The sequence below is a fragment of the Simochromis diagramma genome, unplaced genomic scaffold (genome assembly GCF_900408965.1).
Source record: "Simochromis diagramma unplaced genomic scaffold, fSimDia1.1 OVJJ01000079.1, whole genome shotgun sequence".
NCBI classification, from domain to species: Eukaryota; Metazoa; Chordata; class Actinopteri; order Cichliformes; family Cichlidae; genus Simochromis; species Simochromis diagramma.
In genome coordinates this window covers 227931-248188 of record NW_024387075.1, presented here as the reverse complement: position 1 = coordinate 248188, position 20258 = coordinate 227931, and the positions used below count along the sequence as shown (strand labels likewise).

The 20258-nt window shown below is 39.7% G+C and overlaps 1 protein-coding gene across 4 annotated transcripts in view; it reads right to left on the bottom strand.

Moving 5' to 3' along the window:
• mpped2a (metallophosphoesterase domain containing 2a) overlaps positions 1-20258 on the bottom strand; it is a 90050-nt gene that overhangs the window by 60890 nt on the left and 8902 nt on the right. The window lies entirely within an intron of this gene.

The window sequence follows — 20258 nt, the reverse complement described above, 5'->3', positions numbered from 1 at the left end:
TGTGTTAAAAGGAAAGAAAAACCTGTATTTTTTTTCTGACAGGAGGGAAAAAAATCTTGTCTATAATTGAGGTCTACAATGTGCAATCCTCCACCACTCTGGCACTAGACCATTATTTCATTAGAAGGGATGTCACTCCGTCGACAACATCAGACACATAATCAACACTGCAATCTCCAACCTGACAAGTATGCACGCGCACACACACACAAAAACACACACACACACACACACACACACACACACACACAGAGTTAAACTTGCATGTGTGCACAAACGTGGCGTGGAAAGAGCCAGAGAAGCAGATGAAATCAAAAGGTTTCAGACTGGAGGAAACGCCATTAAAGGAGATGGAGAAAATAGGCACTTTTGCACAAAAGAACATCTTATCTGGTCTGTGTGTGTGTGCGGCTGTACTTGTGTGTTCACATTTTCACGTTTTTTTTTCTGTGCCACACAGATCAGAATATTAGACATGGCCAGCCAACAGACAGCCTGGATACTGGTGCTGCTCCCTTTTTAAAACACTTTTTGTTGAGTTAAAATGTCGCAGGATTGTGTTAATAGTAAGACAACGGTGAACAAGCTGGTCACTGTCTGTGACAAACATCTCTAGTGTGCAGTCTGCTGTCGGTCTGATTCCAGAAACCCTCTCTTAGCCTCCGTCAATGTCAATTCTCACCCTCAAAGGAAAACCCTACTTATGCACAGCATTCAACCTCCAAAACATTACGAATACCACTCTTCAAAAAGACGCGACTTCATTTAGTGGCTTGATCATACCCATCAGTGACCCCTACATAGAAGTGCTATGTTGTGATTTAGAGTATAATTTTTTTAAATCAAAAGCCAAAAAAAAAAGAAAGAAAAAAGGTGCAAATATATTTTCACCAATATGATTTAAAAAAAATCAATACATGAAAGAATGACTAACTCACTGAATAGCAAAAATCATTCAAAAGTCATATTCATTGCTTTGTAGCACTGACCATAAAAGGCCTCGCACATTCAGAAATGCTTTGATAGAAACAGAAAAGTTAAATCCAGCTGACAAACTTTTATCATCTCAACATGTCTGCATCTCCATGTAGAACAACTGTTTGTTGTTGTTGACTCTACAAAACTACATGAACTCAATGTACTGCAGAAAATATGCTTAAACACTGACTGACATGCCAACGTCGCTGTGCACTAGGGATGGGTATCGAAACCCGGTTCTTGTTGAGAACCGGTTCCCACCGTTTCAATTCCTTGGAATTGTTTGCCATTTTTGCAAACGATTCCCTTATCGATTCCAGTCGCCCCGAATGACGTCACCACGTTGAGGAGCGTCATTTACCTGGCAGGAAACATGGTACCTAAGCGGCTCAAACACTCAAAAGTTTGGTTATACTTTACGAGAACGGATGACAACGGGGGAAACTTGCAAAGTAGATATTTCATTTAAGGGAGGAAACACTACAAATATGCAAAAAACACACGATGACCTTAAATGAATGTCGTGTTTTTAATTCCGCTCCGGACTCGTGAATCTCAACTCAGCAGCGATAACGTTTGCACGTCCTCTCCCGTTAATGCGGCAGGTAAATAATCAACAACAGTGCATATTATGTTTGCGCGATCTGCCTTATTACAAAACCTGCCATTACTGTGCATTTAGGTGACCATGATGAGAGAGACAGACAGAGTCTGGCTGGCTCAGATGCTGGCAGTTCTCGCTGCAGTCTACCGGTAGCGTCTCCTTTCAGGCCAGGATAGATGAATGTCACGAGCAGTGACTAAGTTTGTGGTAAAAGGCTTGAACCCATTTGCCACAGCAGATGCCCCGATTTTGAGTGAATGTGTTTAATTGTAGGCAGGGACATTACTGGATATTCTTGTGTAATTGCTACTGAATAATTTATGTTACACTTTGTTATTGTTACAGAAGAATATTTATTTTATTATTTTACATTTACAATTTTTTTCCTGGGGACCCTGCGACACCCCATTGAAGAGCCGTAGGCTCTGGATCTCTTAAGATCTCACTGTTGGGTTTGTAAGGCCATGTTACTCCTAAATTTCTATCTTGTTCAAAGAGAAGATATAAAACAAAGTTCTAAGCTATTCGACCTTAGTGTTCTCCTTTTTAAAAAAAGAATCGATAAGAGAATCGATAAAGAATTGAATCGTTAAACAGAATCGAAAATGGAATCGGAATCGTGAAAATCTTATCAATACCCATCCCTACTGTGCACTACATAAAAAACCCCTCGATTTTCAGACAGGAAAGCTTACAGATTCCCACCATTTATCAGCTGTTTCAGGTTGTGAGGTTTGCAGACCCCAGCCAACAGGATGGGGGCAACCCCCAAAACAAACAAACAAACAAAACTAACAGAAAAAGCAGAAAATGAAATGGGTCCTGAAATCCAAGACGACACTGGTAACCATAGCGCTGCATTGTTTGAACGTGTTAGATAAATGAAGGCACGCATACTTTAGCAGAATAATAAATACTTTTACAAGTAAACCACTGTGCAGTATTTCATCTGATAAAGCTCTAAAATCATGGATCTGTGACTCTTACAAAACTAACAATACCTGAAACAAACTTTCCCTTCACTTACCTTCTCTTTTGTTCTTAAATACAAAGGCAGAGCTATGCCATTCACACCCAATACCAATAATCTAAGAGCAACTTTGATTGAGAAAAGACCTCTTCAGTTATTATATTGTTCCTTTTTAATTTTTAGATCTTTAATGTACATTGCAGTGTAGGGCTGGGCGATATATCGAGTTAAAAAAAAAAATCGATATATTTTTATATGAGATATGAGATGTGACAATATCGTTTATATAGATATAGTATATGTTACGTAATTATACTCGTGGAGCCGCAAGTTTGCCTGTCTTTCGTCCACTTTTGTCTCTACGCAACGTTACTCGACCTCGCCTCCCCCTTCCCCATAGTGATGGGATTTCCGGCTCTGTTTAGAGAACCGGCTCTTTCGGTTCGGCTCACTAAAAAGAGCTGGCTCTTTCGGCTCTGAACCGGCTCTTCAGGTTGTTTTGTTGCTTTAATTAATTTATTATTAACAATAATATAAAATTATGCACAAAAGGAATTACTAATGTAAAAAAAAAAAAAAGTGGTTTTATTTATATATGTTTATATATAAATATATGCGGTGGCCACTAGAGACAAAACACGTACAAACTCCAAAAAGCACGTACAAACTCCAAAACACATTTCTAGCATGAACTGAACTTCCAAAACAGAGCTACCTAGATCACTTAAATTACACAATTGAAAGCATGAAAGCATATGTGTATTGTTTGTGTATTTATACACAAGCATTCATATATAGTCAAATAAAAAAAAAAAAAAGTTCATTTACCTGTTATTACCACACACCAAATCCGGTCGTTGGTACTTGCTGGCTTGTGTAGCCACTAGGTAACAAAAGTTCAACACTGCCCTAGCATCCTGGAGCATTTCTGTTGTCTTTTGTACGTGTTTCGGAGTTTGTACGTGTTTTTCACGTGTTTTGGAGTTTTCGCGTGTTTTGGAGTTTTCGCGTGTTTTGGAGTTTGTGCGCGTTTTGGAGTTTGTACGTGCTTCAGGGTTCGTACGTGATTTGAAGTTTGTATGTGCTTTGTCTGTAGGGGCCACCGTAAATATACTTTTATTTATTCACTCCACATAAAATGTAATAAATAAATCATATAATACAAAAATCAACTATTCACATTTCAACTTTTAACTATTTAAATTTTCAGCTTTTTCCTTTTACAAATTTAAAGTGAAACAACACAAAACACTGCAAACCACAACACAATTAAATATAAATTATAATATGAAAACAAAAAGAACATGCATATTCTGTCATATGGGCCTGCATGAATAAACTTTCTGAATCCTTTATCATCCGCAACTGAAAATAGTTGTGGATGATTACTATACCTTTCTAATGTGATGTTGTTGTCCCTTTCTCTGTCTCTCCCTCCTGCTCTGTTCCTGTGCTACTGAGTGTAACTACGGCCCCTCCCCCTCTTCCCAGCTTAAAGCACAAGGCTCGCATGCTGAGTGAAGCGGAAAAAAGTGCGAGAGAGGGTGAGAGAAAGAAAAAACAAAACAAAACAAACAAAAAAAAAAAAAACGGCTCGCGATAAGGAGCCGGCTCGCGTCCTTCACGTCAAAGACCCGGCTCTAGGAGCCATTTCATTCGCGACCGACCCATCACTACTTCCCCATAGCTAGACACGGCAAATCTCCGTTAACGAGTTACTGCGCATTGCCCCGTGCGTGGGGCTGGACAGCGTGAACGTGTTAACGAGCTAACCACGCTAACGGGCTGCACGCAGTGTTGCCAACTCCTCAGCAAGGAAAATCGCTATTGGCTGTCCTAAAAGTCGCTAGAAGTCGCTGAATGACGTCATCGCCTAATTTGCATAATTGGTCATGCTAATCTAATTGTAACCTACATTGTTGGAGAGACAAATAACATCGTGGAAGAGACATAAAGTGAGTAAAAAACGTCCTAAATGCATTTAGAGTTTATTTAGAACTACAAATTAAATTTATTTTAGCAATTATTGTTTTTTTTAATGTCACAATTCCAACCCTGCTCCTTTACCCGGGCTTGGACCGGCAAAAGTGACCCGAAATAGGCACTCTGGTGGAGTTACTTTGTGTGTGTGTGTGTGTGTGTTTATAAGTAGTTTTAAACCTTGTGATCCACAAAACAGCATAAGAGTAAAAGAGTAAAAGAAGAACTGACTGCGTTACAGCACCCGCTGCTTGTTGAGAGTAAAAGCGATACGCGCTTTCACGTCTTTTTTTAGAAAAAAAGTCGCGACTTTTTTTTAGGAAAAAAGTCGCTAAGGGGTCTGAAAACTCGCTAAATATAGCGACAAAGTCACTAAGTTGGCAACACTGGCTGCACGGCCTAAAATCATTTCATTTTCTCAAAAGTTGACAGTGCGCCTTATGTATGAATTCTGGTTGTGCTTGATGACCGCGAACTGATTTTATGTGGTAGACGGCGCTCAGAAATCTGTCAAAAAATGTTTTGGTACGACGGAGCTGCACCGCTTGATGGATTGTCGGAGCATTACGGCTGCCGAGGAGCCTTGCGGAGTAATACGTACTGTGCTTCAACGTAATATTACCGTACTGTGTGTGTATAAGAACCATAAATGGCACCTGTTCAGCGACGTGGTTACAAAGAGGATTTCAAACTCCAGGCTGTCAATGACGCAGTAGAACTTGGGAACAGAGCAGCTGTAAAATCTTTGTTATCATGCTCAGCATCTTTTTGTTTACATTTTGACAGCACAATTGTGAGCTTTTTGTTATGCACAAAAACAACATTATTTTCTTTTATTTATGGAGCATATTATTTAATAAATGCTCATAATTTATTTTTGAGTAATGTTTTCATGTACATCTATGCTCTATGTTAATAAAAGTGCCTGTGTGACATCTGGGACACAGCTTTGACTAAGAACTCTCTTTTTGTTTTTACTTTATGGCTTTAAAAAAAATATCGAGATATATATTGTATATCGCCATCCAGCTAAAAAATATCGAGTCCTATCAGTCCTATCCCAGTGCCTGATTCTGGTCTACTGACTACAGTCTGGCCAGTTGCTTGTGTCCGCAGTATTCAACCAGAAATCTGAATCTAGCCTTCGACTTACATTTTCTTGCATGTCCTTTGCACTCAGTCAGCATTTGCTATTTGTTGCTTCTGTCCCTTCTTCCACTGCCTCAGCTGGGAGACCTCAGCTTTGCTCTGATACACTGTAGCATATGAAGTGTCTCAGTTATCCAGGCAGACCTCGACTGCATATTAAACACACTGAACAAATTAAAAAGTAGCCACAGAGTTAATGATATTTACTATTGACTGTGTGCAGTAAATGAGTCTCTCTACTCCTAACACACACACACACACACACACACAAAAACAAAAAACAAACGAAACCAGCAAAGTAGCGTGTACATTTGACTGTAGCAGCTGATTAGATTTGGTGCTCTGTGGTACCTGGGCGGCATGCAGCTTTACAGGATTGGACAGTTCTCGTCATGGAGAAAGGACAAATGCAGAACCACATGGGATGACAAAAATACACACACACACACACACACACACACACACACACACACACACACACACACACACACACACAAAAGCATTGATATTAAAACAAAGCCAGGAGAAAAACAACCTCCCCTTTCCTTTGAGATTTAATCCGCCCAGAGAATGTAAGTAAATACCAGCAGCCCCTATCAATTAGAGCAGGCCCAGGCCAAGAAACCTTCATGACAGTAATGCATTGGTCTCACATACACACGCACACCGAAAGAGAGAGAGAGTGCGCCCCTGTCTTTCCTGTTAACATATGACTGTATAACAATCCAGAGGTTCATTAGTAATGTATACAGGAGTTCAGGAGTTCAGCGGTGCAGCAGAGGCCTCTGATCTATTGTAAACGGAGACAGCGAAAATGAAAAAGTCTTCCTGTGCTCCAGAAGCAGGTAAAAGAATATTCTCCAGTGACAGACTGAACTGTGTTAGCATGAAGGTTTGTGTTAACATGTCTGAGCTTCGGTGTGACATCAGAAGGAAGACTGTGGAAGGGGGTGGGGGTGGGAGGGAGAAAAAGAAAAAAAAAAGAGTGGTGGGGGGAGAGGAGAAATGCTAATGCGCTTGGGGAGGGCAGGAGCACACTTTGAAATCCGCCATGACACTGGAGCTGACACAAAACCGAGCTTTGCGGCTGCAGAAATATCTCGGCGATGAAGAAATGCCTGTGATCCTTCAGCTGGGAAACCGAAGGGCATTAACTCTGTTCACCTATGGCTGCAACACATTACTAATGTCAATTTAAAGAAATCCAACTATACTGCTGCAACAGTTTTTATTCTTACTGTCATGCCCTTATTGTGTCTTTAATTACAAAATTTGCAGATGACTATAAATAATCTACATTTTGGAACTGAAAAGCTCTTCTCTCTAACAAAACAACAGCTTGTTCTTTCTTTCTTCCCTGCTTTATTTTTTTTTTTAAAAAGTGAAGTATCTCTTCTAAAGTCATTTATTCATGTCACACAATGCAGCAGATTGAAATTTGACAAGGACTTTGTAAATTAATCACTTCAATATCATGATGTGATTATTAACATTAGAGTCTGGAGTAATATAAAACCCTCACATAAATACCGCGCTCACAATAGCAGCATTAAAGTCACAAGCTGGAGGTGCTTTGCAGAGAGGAAAACTGAACAAAGTAAATGTGAAGCGCAGCTAAAGCGTGGACCTTATACAGTTCTTGCTCACATGTGTCATTGCAGAAGAGTGCAACTGTGAGGAAAAACAACTGTGTGGGAGAGAGCAAAGGAGGAAAGGAGAAGTGCTCTCTGATGTCTGTAGGAGGACATTCGTTTGACTGAGCGCACTTGGCTCCGTGGCCTTTTGAAAAAACACACAAGCAAACGGGGTCAAAGTGCTGCCTGAGCTCGCTCCTCTTAACTCGGCGGAGATAAGAAGGTCGCCATCTCTGTCACTCTCCTGGCTCGCTGAGCTCTTTAAGGAGTCCACATAATCATTATGATTGATTGCATTTCTTCCATTTTCATTTTTTCTTAGTGGAGAAAAAAAAAAAACAACCCACAGATCTCTAGTGTGTGCTGCACAGCACGAAGAGCCGGTTACATTTAAATCCTGCTGTCCAACACAAACAAATGACTTCATGTATACAACCTAAAGGAGAAAACAAAAAAAACCAGAGGAGTCACTGCAGAACTGTAACCTCCCAAATATTGCAACCGTGAAAGTCATTATTTTATCAAAGAAACTAGAGTACAAAGACAAAAGAGAGATAGGTGAGCCTGAAGATCCCAAGACTCTTAGAGACACCATAGTCTGAGAGTTTATTGCCTCTTTCTCAAATGTCTGAGCTCTGACAGCAGGGATTGTATTGTTTTGGAAATCTGTGCATGTTCGTAATGATGACAAAATGTGTTCCTAATAGGATACGCCTACTATAGCAAGTGACACAAAGGCAGTTCTGAGTAAGAATGGCATTAATATGAAGTCAGAGTTCAAAGATGGGTAAAGTCTGAGCAATCATTTGCGCTCTGACTGATCTGCTTGTAAATGTTTTTTTGTAGCCTAGTCGAATTTCATTTGTAAATGGCAAAGTTTTAAAAGCTTGTCCAAATGTTTTTGCGGTCGGCTTTATAAGCCATTTAGTTACAGTTTGTCACAAATGTTCATTCATGTTTTTGAAACCTTAGACCCTTTTCTTCAAAATTCCTAATCACAAAGTCCAACTTCCAATTTGGGTTTGAACAAAAACCCCTGACCCTTCTGGCAAAAACCACACGAATGGCATGAAAACAGTGTTATCCATGCTCAAAACTACACAGTAGTGTTTTAGATCACACAGAGCCAGTCAAAATAATAACAGTACAAGGGATTCATTTACAGTCTACATGAAAACAAATGAAAACGCAGTGTTCAGAACACAAAACCCAGATCTTTCCAACCACATGTGGCTCTTGTGTAATTCTGCAAAAGCTACAAAAATGTGATGCAAAAACAGAAACAGGACCCACCACTGCCACCCCCATCTCAAATTTTGCTTTTTATTATTATAAGTGTTGCATTGAAACATCAGAATACAGTAAAGACTATTATGGACGCTACAGATGACCTGTTTAGGCCAGGTTGTTCATTTTGCTCTTATATTTAATACATACTGTATATCCCACAAGACTTATGAAACATGAAGTAGGACTATTTACCGTCCTTACTTTTAGTATGAATCAAGTAAACATTATGTTGTAGGTGAAAAATGTGAAAGGAGGCACTCATCGTCCAAGTTTCCCAGAATATATTTTTCCCCTCTTTCTTTTCATGTGGTTCATCATTCATATACAAAAACATGGTCTATCACAGGTGCTCAAATTTCATCTGTTATTACTGTTCTTGATCTGGCTCTTCCTCATCTTCCTCCTCTGCTTCTCAAATTGCTCCCACCTATTGACCTTCAGCTCACCCTCACTGGTGTATAATGGTCAACTGACATCATTAACAGCAAGAGTGAACAAAGTGTGCTTTGGAAATTACATCTGTGCTTTAGTTGTTTTTAACTTCTTTCTCACTGTTATTGTTTTAAAAAAAGAAAAAAAAAAAGGCCAAATAAATTCTGCAAATTATTTCTAACGCGGTGAAAACTGTTAAAGATTTTGCCAAAAGAGTGACTGATTCAATAAACTTTCTGTGGACACTGATAATGGGCTTCGGAGAATAGAAGAGAGTGTTTTAGCAGTTTAGAAAATCTGTAATTATCCTCTTCCAATAGGAGTGCTCCGACATTTGAAATAAACTTTATGCCATTTTTAGGGATAATGCAATGTGATTAAACATAAATACACAGAATTAAGCTGATTTCTCACTAGAAAGAAGAACAACATCTATGCAAGATATTCAAAATCATAACAACTGAGCTTCTGTTTTTCTTTGTCACACACTTACCGGTTAACACAGTTACCATAGTTACCGTGGTTAAATTCCCAATTGCTAGGCGTTACCGTTTCGAATTTTAATCATCATTAAAACCATGTTTTACTGTCACGCTTCTAATAAGTCACGGTAATCGCTCTCCAAGCTCCACCGAAGTTAGCAGCAGTCTTCCAGATGCCACAACGCAGGCGCAGCTACAGAAAGACGCGAGTAGACAGAAGCACTGCAGGGAATTTTGTCAGTCTTTTCAACATTTTTAACGTATTTTTAACACCATCAGTGACTGTTGTGACTAATCAGTTTTAATCTACTGAGATTTTATGATTTTGGACTTGTATACAAGAATAAACATTATGCATACAATACATTATGTATGAACTTAATGTACTGGTGACCTATCCTTGGTGTACCCTGCTGCTCACCCAGTGACTCCTGGGACATTCTCCAGCTCCACTGTGACCCTTAGTTGGATAAGCGGTTAAGAAGATGGATAAATAAATGGATGAACTTCACTTAGCAAGTTAGTCTAGCAAAGAATGAGCACGCCTGAAATCTGAAAACCACAGGTATCAATATGGTGCAATAGGCTTTGATTTGGGATCTGCTCCACACCAGCAAAGCTAATGACATCTGAGCTGTCCCCTTGTTTCCGTCTCAGCTGCCCATATATTTTATACCTGCTACCACCTGCTACCAAAGGATTAGCCTCTTCCTGTTTCTTAGTTGTTAATGGAGTTGTCCCATTAATCAATGGGGACCACCAGTGGAGTGGAGTTATCTAAAACCTCCAGGGTCAAAAGGAAAATGTGGAATATCCATACATGATACAGAGGATCACGACTTGTATACTCAGTGATTCACTGACCAGCTGAAAGACGCATCTCATGTCCACTTGACTCCAAAATATTTATTTTAATATTTGTTTTAACTGATTAAACGTGTATACTCAGTGCTAAAATGTTCCCATGTGACATCAAAATTAAAATAAGCAAATAGACTTTTCAGGACATCTTGCTTCAAGCGCTGGGGAAATCTGTAGGAAACAGGAAGAGGGCAGAGGTTTGCGGTACAGAACCACATTAAAGGGGAAACTGCAGGATTGAATTACTGTCTGAAAATGTTATGTCCGATTCTGGCACTACTAAAAAGATGTTTCCAATAATCAATTAGCTGTTAATTTGAAAAGGTATCAGCAATTTATATTAACCACTCAAGCAAAAGGCTAAAGCTCTGATTGGGTTCAGTTTCTCAAACATTAATTTGTCATTTGAAGAAAACATTTTTACCTTTTTTTTTTACATAATTTTTTTCTGTTGCAGCCCATAACGCTTTCCAAGAAGAAGAACCAACTGAAAACAACGTGATGTTTACACTGGTTTATTAGTGAGTATCATGCCGTTGCTCACAAAAGTTGTTTTGATTGTAAACTGAGCAGTGTGCGGTAGAACGACATAAGAAAAAAAATCATAGCAGCTGACAAATGATAATGCACTTCATTTTTTTTAGAATATAAAGAGAAATTTGATTGCGTGTCGACTTTGCAAAAAGAAATGGAAAGCTCGGGCAAACAATGAAACTGGAGACAACAACAACACTACTTTTTCACCACTCTCAAACTCCCTTTATCGCCCTTTCAGGAGAAACATCAACACACAATGCTCCCCATTTCCTCTGTCTATAACCTCTGCATCAGCTCCCCTCCCCCTGCTGTAAGAGTCGCACACAAACACACCGCTCACTCATCCACGCTGCAATACCATTTCTCTGAGAGGAGCACTGAGCGCCTCTCTTATCTTCTGCGTTTCAGCTGTCTGCGTTAATTCAATAAACTTCAGAGGAACAAAATGAACACAGGAATAACGGAGAAAGGGGCGCTGGTGGTGGGGGGTGCACAACTGAGCAGAGAAGAGAGGCAAAGGTGGGAGACGAGAAAACGGGAAAAATCCAAGAGGGGCCAAAGCACAAACAGAACGTGCATTTATGAAATAGTTAAGAAAAAAAATGAAAACACACAAGTATATTAGTAAAAATATTCAAATCAGAATTGATTTTCAAGAATGGTGAAATGTGGCCTTATGCTTTGATGCTCCCCCCCTACTTCATTTGTTCAGCTAGTGTGTGTCCTCCTTATCCCTCCCTTAATGGCTGAGTAGAGCACACAAAGCCTGCGCTGGAATATCAGCGCCGGAGAAACCTTCCGGCACTGCGCTGAGAAATAAATTGCTTCTGCTAATGCCCCTTTCATTATGGCACAGCCCTTAATTGTGCTGCTGACAGTCTGCCTGGCTGCAGGGCTGATGGGAGAAAAAGCTGAGGAGACGGTCATGACGTGGTCCCCGGGGCCAAACACCAACCAGCAGACTGCGGGGAGAATAAACTAGTGGAGCTGCGTGTTCACCTGGACAGACAACATGGGACCAAGTCTGTATTAAAAAGTGACTTTTAATATAACAAGATTATTCCAAAGACTAAGAGCAGAGCTGGTTTTAAGGTCCCATTTAGAATACATATGTATGTATTTAAAGCGCCAAGAATTTTTTAGGATTTATAGGATAGAGTTTGATCTCCGAAACAACTGTGGTACCAACCAGAACTATTAAAAACCACAGCCTAGCCATGCAGATCTGATTGGCTTCATAATCTTACCCAGTTAAAAGCCATATATCATTTCCTTCCTTAAGAATTTTTGCAGCTTCGTTCAGTTGAAAAATGCCATAACGCGCACACACACACACACACACACACACACACAAACACACACACACACACACAACATCACTTTTTAAAAACAACAGTCTTCCTCATTTTTCACAGAGAAATGTGTTATTTATCTCCCTTAAAAACAGTAGGATGCACTCACAGATTCACGAAAACCTCTGTGAAAAGAAAAAGAACATCTTCTATAAAAATCAACTTCCACAAAGTGTTACGAAAAGACAAAACGACTATACAAATGAGTCATTGCTAAAGTCAAGCTAAACACTCTTTAAACTGCATAAATGGACGACTTGTCACATTGAGAAGCTGCAGGCTGAGCGTGCTTCATGTTAAAGATGACGTGACATTATCAAGCGATTGTGCCCTGCGATGCCAGGTCCAGCATGCAAGAATAGCCCAAAATCTCAAAGACATCAAAAAGAAAAGAAAAAAAAAAAAGAAAGAAAAGGAGACCTGTCCAATGTCAACTGTCACTTAACCCTCACCACCACCATCCCGCCAGGCCCCAGCAGCAGGTCAGGGGTAGAGAGGGAACTTAATCAGAGGGTTCTCCTGTTACAAAAGCCCCTCCACTCCTGCTGGCAAGCAGTGGCAGGCCGACAGAAACAAAAGGCAACCAAACGAGACTAGTGCTTTGTTCTCAGGAGAGCTGTGACTGTGACTGCTGCTCCTCCACAAACTGTTTGAGGTTAAAACAGAAGAAGGGATGCCGAGGTCAGGGGTAAACATGAGGCTGGGAGCTCTTTATATGCCACTGACTCATGAACACAGGCTACTGAGGCGTTTTCAATTCTGGGAAAGTCTGATTATGGCGAATCAATAGTCTCATAATGCAAGTGAATTGCTCTTCACTTTCTTATTATTCAGGCTGATGCATTCATTTTAGCCATTTGTTCTCAGTAGGGTCTGATGTATAATTTCAGTAACAGTTTTTTTTAGTCTAGTCTACAGAGACTGCTAGGTCAAACTGACTGAATAGGGGAGATGGAGGACACCAACCTGTACAGCTACGTCCATCTCATTTTCACTCGTCACCATTCCTTGTTAGAGTAAAGTAGAAAGGGACCAGTGCATCAGAAAGATGACTGCACCACCCAAACATCTGACTCTCTTTGCTGTTTTTTCTAATCAATGAATAAATCGAAGGCGTGGGTAGAGATTAAAGAGATCTAAATCTGGGCTAGCATTGCCATTACAACCGATCTAAATCACAACCATGTGACCCAAATAAACAAAGGTGAAGAAGCAGCAGGGAAACCTCACACCAAGCGCCTCACATCAGACAAAACAAAATCTTGAACATATTTTAGTTCCTGATGGTGGATCATCATCTGTCATCTGGAGACACTTTTGGTTAAACCAGACAACCACAAGCAGGAACAGACTCTGGAAAGAGGTTTACCTTCAGGGTGTAGGTGAACTACAAACTAATAAAAAATAACAGCATTACAACAACAGCAGTGAAATAGTCACCAGTGAAAAGCAGACTGTGTAGCTGCTGCTTTAAGAAACACTACAATTAAACATATTTGGTCCAATAAGAGTTTTTTTTTTTACCCACCAAGCTGGCAGCCTTAGTTCAGCTCCAAGGTTATTATCGTTAACAATAGTCAAGGGTGAAAATGAAGTTTAGTTTCCAGATTTTTTTCTTGCTGTCTCATTATGCCAGCAGGTGGCAAGTACATTAGTCGAGTCGTCTGTGTTGCTGCTCCGTCCACGCGCAGAATCATGTCAGGAAAAGTCAGGAGAAAGCGCCAGAGTCCAATTTGGGATTACTTTGAATATGACTGTGTTTTGGATAAAGCAAGTGTCTTGTAGTGGAAAGAGACAAATTATGAGGGACATTTCTAAAGGGGAAAAAAATCCCACAAACCTTAAAGTGCACTTGAAAAGTTCACACAAGAAGGCTAACCTAGCTTACCTTGAGAAGGGAGCACACGCAACCCTCATCCCCAGAAAACAGAAGCTAACCCCAGGCAAGCTAGCGTGATGCATCACGAGACAACAGGACAGGGATATCTACATAACTGTGTGAGTCAATTGCCCTCAAAAAGTTTATCAATTCACTTGAACCAAAATTACGAACACCCGATGCTGCAAGAGTTAATAGTCTAATTGGGGCCAAGATATAAATTTTATAGTTGCCTGGTATCAATGGTTGTTCATCTGCCCTAATTTATTTATTTAAAGAACCCATAGGTGGGAATGTGAGTTGTCTGTCTCTGCGTGTTAGCCCTGCGACAGACAGGCAACCTGTCCAGGGTGCAGGGTATGGTAGCTGGAATAGCAACATACCCAAGGATAAGCAGAAGAGCATGACTGATATGATGAAACTGGGATTTTGTTGCACTTAATTATTGCAAACACAACTAAAACTATAACTGAAACTAATCAAAACTAAACTGAAACTAAGGATTTTCAAAAAAATAAAAACTAAACTAAACTAGCAAACAATTGGTAAAAACTAGAGATGGCACGATACCAATTTTTTATGTCCGATACCGATATCATAAATTTGGATATCTGCCGATACCGATATGAATCCGATATAGTGTTTTTTAATCAACAAAACTGTTTTTTAAATATCTTGCTGCATTTTGTATAAGTTCATACTCAAGTTTAAAACAACAACTACACTAAAGCTATTCTGTTATACCTGTATGCAAAAAAAAATATTTCATAGTTCAGCAATACTGATCAATCTAATAAACTTAAACCTACACCATCCTCCCTATTCTGGTATTTTAAAGAGTACTTAGCGTAAATATTAAGCAACCTAACTAATAGGGTTCCAACTCCCAGCAACAACAAAAATAAATAAATAAAAAATAGGGAACCACCCCTCACGCTCCACCTCATGATGCTTAATCGACGTAATCAACCATAATTTGATGCAGTGTGAAAAAAAATGCACAGAAATCAATTATTTTTCAATATATTAAAATATTAAATAGATTCAACATCTTTCTTCAACAAAATTGCAGACTGCACAGATGGTACCTTCCCAAAGGAAAAAGTACTATAGCTTACTAGGGTATATATATTAGACTTAATAGTTACTATATACAGTAATGGACTTCTATTCATTTTACATCAAATTAAAACTTTGGGTGTCAGATAATTATTTATTAAAAGCTAGACATTTTAAATGAGAATAAGAAAGAAAAGTATTTCTTTGTGCCCCCTTTTCCCTGTTAATGCCCTATCGGCCCCCCTGGCTAAACTTTGCTAGCTCCGCCCCTGCACAGTTACCAGCGTCAGCTACGTAGAAAAAGATCCTCGAGTAGAAATTAATATTAAATAAATTCTAACAACAGCTTATCAAGCTTAAACGTGCTGCTGTTGTTTATCCGCTGGTTTCCTCTTTCTGGTGCAAAGTGGGCCAAAAACAAACAAGAGAGACGGACTCGCGACAGAAAAGCCGATCAGCTGATCATTAAACAGTTTCATGATTGAAGTAGCAGCAAGAAGAGGCAGTCGCTCCATATATCGTTTGTTAAGCTTAACAAACATTCAGAGATGGACTTACACACTTGCTTTACTTCTCTCGGGGATAACGTTGTCGGAGATGAAATGCCAGGTTGCTAGCGAAGCTCCAAATGCTATCCAGACCACCGACAGGTCCCGCATGCCACAGCCGCTCTATCACGTGATGCATACTGCTCCGACGTGCTAACGTTCTGAGGTGAGTTACGGCGTGTTGCAAGTTTTGTGAGGTGCTTTCGTGATATTTAATGGATCGGATTACATTTTTTTATTTTTCTCCGATATCCGATCCAGTAATTTAGGTCAGTATCGGACCGATACCGATACGTAATATCGGATCGGTCCATCTCTAGTAAAAACTAATTAAAACTGACATAAAATTGAAAATCTGAAGTCAAAACTAAATAAAAATAAAAACTAATGAAAATTGCAAAACTATTAAAACCCTGTTCAGCTCACACTGTTTTCTTAATTATTTCAGTTAAAATACAATTAAAGCAAATCAATATCAAGACCACAGAAATCTACCTTTAATCCAAGGAATATGAGTATTTGGGATTCGTGTCTAAAACAAACAAACAAACAAACAAAACCCTGAATATTGACCAGAACACTTGCAAGTGTATTTTAGGAGTAATTATTTCTAAACAGAGCAGCCTTATTAATACCAATTTATTTATCCAGTGTATGGAAAAAAAATTAAGGGGTGGGGCTTCTGTCTTCATAGCCTTTATTGTGTTGCTTAGCTAAATAGATTACGACTATCCATGCTCTGTGACGTAATAGAGAGGTGAGAGTAGAAAAAAACCCTGAAACTGAGCAGCAGGTTATTTGTACATAAGATGACTGCATAATGCATTTAATGTGAAAATTCACATGCAACAACATACGGCAAAGGATGGAAAAGCATATTAGGTCTCCTTAACAACTATACCGTGCCACCCAACACTTAAAACATCCACCGTACCTACAGCTAGGGATGGGTATCGAAACCCAGTTCTTGTTGAGAACCGGTTCCCACCGTTTCAATTCCTTGGAATTGTTTGCCATTTTTGCAAACGATGGTAAAAGGCTTGCACCCACAGCAGATGCCCCCGATTTTCGGTAAGTGAATGTGTTTAATTGTAGGCAGGGACATTACTGGATATTCTTGTGTATTTGCTACAGAATAATTTATGTTGTACTTTGTTATTGCTACAGAAGAATATTTATTTTATTATTTTACATTTACAATTTTTTTTTTCCTGGGGACCCTGTGACACCCCATTTAAGAGCCATAGGCTCTCTTAAGGATCTCTTAAGATCTCACTGTTGGGTTTGTAAGGCCATGTTACTCCTAAATTATCTTGTTCAAAGAGAAGATATAAAACAAAGTTCTAAGCTAATCGACCTTAGTGTTCTCCTTTTTTAAAAAGAATCGATAAGAGAATCAATAAAGAATCGAATCATTAAACAGAATCGAAAATGGAATCGGAATCGTGAAAATCTTATCAATACCCATCCCTACCTACAGCTGAACTAAAGTGTGCTGTATATACATTTTTGATTCGTTTTGCATATCTATATACTAGGGGTGCAACGATATTCGTATCGATATTGAACCGTTCGATACAGTGCTTTCGGTTCGGTACGCATATGTATCGAACAATACAAAATTTGTAATTTATTTTATCAACTTTCCTTCTGACGATGCTGTCTGTGTTGAGCGCTCAGTGAATCTGCGTTCGACTACTCCGCCTAGGCTGCACTGTCGAGCGCAGATCCACTGAGCGCTCAACACAGACAGCATCGTCAGAAGGAAGAGCGCAGGGCGAGCTAGCGAGACGGAAGTTAAGCTCTCCTTGCAACATGGCAAACTGAACCTCCCCCACCCTCATTCAGATCTGGCGTTTGGAATTATTTTGGTTTTCATGTGACGTATGACCCTGAAGGTAAGCGCGTCATGGACTAAAGTAAAACAGTATGTTGGATGTGCCATGCAATGCTCAATTACATGGGTGGGAGCTAGTGTGTTAGCGCAGTTAGCTCGTTAACGTGTTGGCCGTCTAGCCCCACGCACGGGGCTATCAGGGGTAGCTCGTTAACGGAGATTTGCCGTATTGTGGCGTTAACGTCATTTCAACGAGATTAACCTGAAAGCACTAGTGGGAACACAACGAATATGACTGCACATTTACGCCGACATCATCCTAGTGCAAAGACAAGTGGAAGCAGACAAAAACAACAAGCACGCATGCTACAAACTTTACCCGAGTCATTTAGACAGCCGTTAGCACATGATTCTCATTATGGGGACCTGATATGTTTAATATGCTGCTGAGAATATAGCCCAGAAGAAGCGTATAGTATAGCTTTTATTTTGGAAAGAGCCATTTCTCTGTAATAAACTCTCTTTTCCAAAGATGAGTGATTCCTCAATCAGATACAGGGCTCGCAATATCGCTAGCCCGACGTCCCGGGGCTAGCGATTTTTCCAGTCGGGCTACCAGAATCTATCTCTGCCCTGCCCGTCGGGCTATTGTAGGAAGGAAAAATATATGTCAATGCTTTTGCATTCTTTCGGAAATGTAGCTGGGTAATTATGTCATTGGCATCGGTGAGCCACTGTCAATATGTGACATATTGAAATCACGTTTGAATTTGCGCTTGTTTTTTTGCTTTCACTTTGCAATCGCGCGAACTGTGTATAGAGAGCGACAGCACTGATCTGTGAGTGATGATAATTTGCGCACCAATTCCTCTGACATCGTCTTATCAATCGTTAGCTTACTATGCAAACATGACAAGTGAAATCTCCCGCAGCAAGCTTAAACATGTGAGAGGTTGATCGCGCAGAGAATCGCTGAGCGTTATGTGAGTGTGTGTGTAAAAGCAGCAGGATATATATTTTAGTTCTGCTGAGCCAAATAAGACAGGTCAGGGTGAAGAAGTGACAGCCAAAGAAAAGCTTACCACAAAACGGAAAAGTTATGACAAATCAGACTATAAGGCAAAAAGAAAGTGCAGCTTTATGGTTTCATGGACAAAATAATTTCTGTGGCTGTGATATGATGAGCTATATAACCAGGGGTGCACATAAGTGGTTCGCAGGTCCGCATTCGCTGTCAAAATAAAAAAAAACACGCACAAGGGTTAGGGTTAAATTTAAAAACTGTACTTTTGAGTTAAAATATATATTTATAATTTTAATAAATGACAAATTAAAAAGGCATGAACATTTTTTTTTGTATAGAAAAAATATCAAACCGTGACACCAAAGTATCGAACCGAACCGTGAATTTTGTGTATCGTTGCACCCCTACTATATACATATATACTGTCAAATCTTTATGTACATACATCAAATATAGTAAACAGTTATCCATTCCAACATTTTTGCAAGCTGCAGCCTGACTATAATATTAGGTTAATGTGCTGGTATGGTGGTGACACTACAGAGCCTTGTTGTTCTAAATGGCTGGTTCGTCTCAAGAACTCAAACAAACATGAATCAAAAGCAGAAACATTCTGTTTTCTCCTGTTTTTACTTTTGGTCTGCAATGACCAACTGAAGCTCTGAGGAGAAGGTGTTTGTTGTGCTGTGCTCACTGACAAATCAGACAAAAGGAGGGAGCTTTAAAACTTTTCTATTTACAAATCACACATTTATTCAACAATTATATCACCAAATATGTGAGCCTTTTCATCTTCAAAGCAACCCCCTGCTGAAGGGTTCGCGTAAACAAGGTTTAACTTGTTTATCCACAACGTGATCGAAGAAAAGCAGGATCTCCTGGATGGAGACACAGTCCATTTCATGTTAAAAGTGGAGTCACATGGGTGGAAAAGCTACTATTACTGACTCGGAGATGGAAACGTCCTGTTGAATTATCATCCTGCCACCTCGAAAGGATTCTTCTGTCACGTGACTCTACATACTGAGCAACCTCCCTCTTTGCAATGAGCCAACTCATTTACCCAGACTGACAAAAAAAGCTGAATTTCACCGAACGCAAACACGACAGCATTGGCTCAGAAACGGGTACAGTTCCTCTCACTGTGCACAAATCCAGTTCCAAAAGCCATTTCCTCTGCTGCTTTTACAGCTCTCCTCTAACAGACTAGAAAAAGGAAATATGGCACATAAAAAAATCCTTCAGGAGTTCATTAATAAAACCAGGACTGTGCTGAAAATGAAAGTGTCAAAGCCGTGCGTGTGCTTCTCTTGGCATTTCCTCACCAGCTCGTGTCAGAATATCCACGTGTATTGATGCACCGGTAAATGATTCATACTTACAATCTCCTCAATTATTCACAGGGCAGGAATAATTAACGAGGCACGTGGAGAAGAAGGACTTTGTTAAATGTGGAAGATTTTTTCACATGTAGAGGGGTCGGGGGAAATTCCATTTCTGTGCATTGCAGTCAATGTAATGAGCTCAGGTGTCTCCAGTGACTGATTTTAACAGACAGTAAACAGTAATAAAGCACCAGCATCACAAGGGAAAAGAAAACATTTTAAGACTCTCTGTTCTCTACAACCTCACCATCGTTTGA